This window comes from Leptonychotes weddellii, unplaced genomic scaffold (assembly GCF_054177405.1).
Source record: "Leptonychotes weddellii isolate Sample4059 unplaced genomic scaffold, ASM5417740v2 HiC_scaffold_6259, whole genome shotgun sequence".
In the NCBI taxonomy this organism is placed as follows: Eukaryota; Metazoa; Chordata; class Mammalia; order Carnivora; family Phocidae; genus Leptonychotes; species Leptonychotes weddellii.
Window position 1 is genome coordinate 4195 of NW_028031312.1, and position 4749 is coordinate 8943.

At 42.7% G+C, this 4749-nt stretch overlaps 1 long non-coding RNA gene across 1 annotated transcript; it reads left to right on the forward strand.

The window, feature by feature from the left end:
- Nucleotides 1-278: 278 nt before the first annotated feature.
- LOC145719679 (uncharacterized) lies at nucleotides 279-3841 on the forward strand. Its single transcript, XR_014142541.1, has 3 exons — nucleotides 279-1190; nucleotides 1700-1849; nucleotides 2007-3841. It is a non-coding gene; the product is annotated as an uncharacterized LOC145719679 (long non-coding RNA).
- Nucleotides 3842-4749: the final 908 nt, after the last annotated feature.

Consider the following 4749-nt stretch of genomic DNA (forward strand, 5'->3'; position numbering starts at 1 on the left):
GTTTTTGTGTGAATATAAGTTTCCATTGCTCTGGGATAAATGCCCAAGGAGTGCAGTTGCTGGGTTCTATGGTAAGTGCATGTTTAGTGTTACGGGAAACTGCCAAATTGTTTCCCATGGTGGTTGTACCATTTTACATTGCCGCTAGCAATGTCTGAGAGACCCAGTTTCTCTGTGTTCTCACGAGCATTCGATATTATCCCTATTTTTTTAAAGATTTATTTTTATTTATTTGAGAGAGATTGGGGGGGAGAGATTGAGTGGGGAGAGGGGTAGAGGGAGAGGGAGAAAGAATCTTAAGCAGACTCTGCACTGAGCTTGGAGCCCCATGTGGGGATCACTCTCACACCTGTGAGATCAGGACCTGAGCTGAAACCAAGAGTCAGATGCTTCGCTGACTGTGCCACCAGGCACACTTGATATTATCCCTATTTTTTATTTGAGCTATTTGAATAGGTGTGTAGGGATATATCACTGTGGCTTTAACTTTGCATTTTCTTAATGGCTACTGATGTTCACTAACTTTTCTTGTGCTTCCTTGCCATCTGTAACTCCTCTTTTCTGAAATAGTTGTTCATGTCTTTGGGCCATTTTCTAATTGGATTCTTTTTTTTATTTTTAAGTAAACTCTACACCCAATGTGGGGCTCGAACTCACAACCCTGAGATCAAGAGCCACATGCTCCACCCACTGAGCCAGCCAGGTGCCCCCTAATTGGATTATTTATTTGCTTTTGTACTGTTTGTTGAGTTTTGAAAGGTCTTTAGATAGTCTTCATACAAGGCATTTGTCAGATATGCCTTGCCAATATTTTCTCCTAGTCTATATGTAGCTTGCTTGTTCATCCTTTAAACAGGGTCTTTCCCAGCACAAAACAAGTGGAGGTTTTAAATTCCCATTTAGAAAAGCCTGACCCATACTTGAGAGCGCTGGACATGGTCACTCCATTGGTTGCTGCTCATCAGGGCAGATCATGGGTCGAATTCCCATTTGGGTGCACTCAGTCAACTTTAAAATAGCTCACCCCCCAGGGGTTAATGCTATTCAGTGGCCACAGGTCAGTGTTTTTCAGGACATCACAAAAAGATGAGCTGACAAAGAGCGGTCCACCACTGAGAGAACAATTCGAAGGGCATGTCCTCACTGATCCAGGAAGTGAGTCTGGAGCATTATCCCTTCTTAGAAAACTGGTAAGTGCACCATCATCAGGATGGATTGAAAGCCAGCAGTCCAAATGCCAGGAAGGTTCTCGGGCCATTTCACCACTGCATCAAGTAACAAATAGACTTGAATTCATCAGGTGAATTTAGCCAAAAAAGGGGGCCAAGACACACATGGAATTCAAAACCAGAAATAATCTCAAGTTTGAGTCATCCAGCGCACTTGTCTACATTGATTGCATTCACCAGATAAAAGTCAAATCCACTGTATGAGGCAAATGCAGCCTCGGCTCAGGTTAAGGGTTGCTGCCATGGGGACTACAAGAGTCAAGATTTTCTGACACACCGCAGGCATGAAAGGAACGGATTACAGCTCCGTCTTATGTAAATTTCCACTGGGGGGAAAAAGATTAAAAGGAAAATAATCATGCTTTAGTTATTTTCATTTAGGGTAATAAGATCCTTTAATTCCTTCCTGGAAAATGAGACAACAGCTGTCCTGTCATAAATGGTAAGACACTTTCCTTGACATTTTGCAGGAAACCAATCTTCAGCCGAAATTTTGACTTAATGGTGGCACCAAGTTATGTTTTTAAGAGAAAGATAGATTTTCTTTAAATATATGACCTAAGCCAATTGGCCCCAGAATGAAGAATTAAGTACAAATTGTACCAACCACGATGTCTGAGGTAAACACAGAAATCTTATCCTTCCTGCCTCTCCCATCCAGGCTGAGTGGGTCCAAAGGAGGGTGAGCTATCAGGTAAAGACTATTTTGCAGTGTTGGCAAGTGAATGTTGGATGTTTGCTTCTGCTACATTCATTGTCTTTCCATTTTGGCTGCAGCCCCCAACTTTGATGTGACGGTGCACCTCACCCAGCCCTCAGCCCGTGTGGTCTCCTGAACGAATGACCGTATCACCCTTGCACAGCTCTTTGATGTATCATTATTACCATTTGCCAACGGGATGACTTCTCCTCAGTCAGGGTAACTTGCTCAAGGTGTCAAAGATGATAAGTGGGAGCACCAGGATTGGAACCCAGTTGGTCTTACTCTGGAGTCCATATACTCAAGTCTTCCCACTCTCTGCCTCCGTCAGACTGGATGTCCATCTTTAATCTCCACCTGTAGCCCAGAATAATAGCTACTCTTGGTTGTTTTTCTCAGGGACACAGAAATGTGGAGTGTTTTTTAGGTGAGTCATCTGGAGAAGTTTATCTTATTTTGAGAATTCGACTGGCAGCTGAGGATGGGGAAATTTTGTTTTTCCCTGTTCCCCTCTGGGTTCTACAAGGAAGAGAAAATGTTTGTGAGGGGATAATATAGAAATGACTGTATTCTCTCTTTGCTCAGGTAATGGGTAAGCTGTGAAACTCAGCTATGAAGTTTAGGGAACCAACCTCTTAGCTGCCGGAGATGGGACGCGGTGTCTGGGAGCACCTGCCTGTGGGCCCAGAAGGAGCTGGGAGTCAAGTGCATAGCTCCGATTCCCCAGGAGAGCCCAACACATGTATCAGAGGCATCTAACACCCACAACAGCAGGGGTTTTGTCAATTTTGTTTGCTGTTGGATCACTGGTACCTTAGACTGTGCCTGACCAGGTAGTGGCTTCATAAACATTTGTTGAATGAATAAATGAATGAAAGAAAGAATGAATGTGTCAGATGCTGGCAGGACTTCCTTTGTCTTCAATCTCCATGAAGGTGAAGGACATCATAAATAGGGAGATATAGACACCCTTCAGGAATTTTTAACTGCCATACCATCTGAGTTGATACTTTCCATATTTATTTCCTTTGTAATTCAATCTCTCTTTTAAACAAAGTAACTCCCTTTTCTTTCCTTTTCTTCAGACTTCCCTCCCACCTGCTAACTCAAGTCCTTTACAGCCTAAAATATCTTACCTTGATCCTGCATCTTTCTCTGTAACCTCTCTGTTTCTACTACTTCACCAAATTTCTTAGATCATCTACAATTTTGTTTCTGCTTTCTTTCCTCAGCCCATTGCCAGATACCTTCTTCTCTAGCCCCACAACCTCACCAAAGTCTTGCTATCAATCACCAATGTCTACTATTTTACCAATCCAACGAACACATCACAAATCTTTATTTTAATGTAATATATTTTAGTTGTATTTGAAAGAGCTGCTCACCCAGTGTTAAAATTTTCCTTCCTTGGTGTTTGTGACATTAATTGTATCCTGATTCTACTCCTAATTCTCTGACCACTCTTCCTTTGTAGATTTCTCTTTCTTTGTTCACTTTTACATGGGAATCCATCCTCTGCCACTGTTTATCTTGCTCCACACATTCCCCTTATGGGAACCCTGTGTTTTAGCTCATGAATAGTCACATGACCTAGCCAGGCCAATCAAAGTCTTCCCTGGGAATTTTGTTAGAATTATGGAGAAGGAAAGTTCTTTTTGGAGACAGTTGGCTTTAAGTATCACATTAGTCTAGAGCTGTGAGAGACTGTCTTCTCTAGGAGCAGAAAGCCTGCCTGAGAATAAAGTCAGAACTTGGAAAAGCAGAGTAGAGAGACATGTTGTTATCATGGTATCCCTGGATTTAGCCATATCTGAGACTTAAATTAATCTTGACTCTAAAGTTGTGGGAACTGGTAATTTCATGTCTGTGTGGATTCCCTGTATGTATGTCTATTAAATTTGATTTTCTCCTATGTGTGTGTGTGTGTGTGTGTGTGTTTAATTAAGTAAGCTCTATGCCCAACGTGGGGCTTGAACTCGCAACCCCAAGATCAAGAGTCACATGCTCTACTGACTGAGCCAGCCAGGCACCCCTGATTTTCTCCTGTTAATCTGTCTCATGCCAGTTTGAATCTAAGTCCAGCTAGAAGGACCATAGCACAGAGGAAGGTCTTCTTCCCCAACAGTTGGCGGAGTCATCAGGATCACTTTAACTTGCTGGACACTGCTCACTCTGGATTCTGCTGCAGCTGAGAGATGCTTGGGACATCTGACAAGCAGCCAGCAGACGGTGAGATTTCTTACAACGTCAGCCTCCTGCACACTCTATCTGCAGAGTCTGAAGGAGCAGGAATGGTGAGAATTCTTTTCTCTCTTTCAAAATTTAGGTTAGCAGGAGAAAATATTTGTGGAACTAGTTCCTTGGGCCTAGCAACTCTTTGGTTAAATTTGGTAGAGTACTCTTTGGTGACTGATTCGTTTCCTCCCAGATATGGTCTTTGTATGTGTCATGCAATGTGCACACGAGGTAAAGGGTGTTGCTAAGGGCCATCCTGGAAGCCTAAGCCACAAAATTGGTGGGCACAGGTCAAGTACTTAAAAGCTGTGAGAGTGCTCGCCACCTAAGAAGACTCTGCTGATAGGGAAGCTTGGTCACAGAATGGGTTATATTGACACTAGGTCACCTGCCAACCTCAAGAAAACTTCTGTGTGGGCATCTGGCTGGCTGGTTCATTCGGAGTTGATCATGAGATCAACTCATGATCTTGGGGTCATGAGTTTGAGCCCCACGTTGGGGAGTAGGTTGTATTTAAAGTTAAAAAAAATTAAAAAAATTTAAACACCCCAAAATATCATGTAAAAAAGAAAACTTTGGTGCATT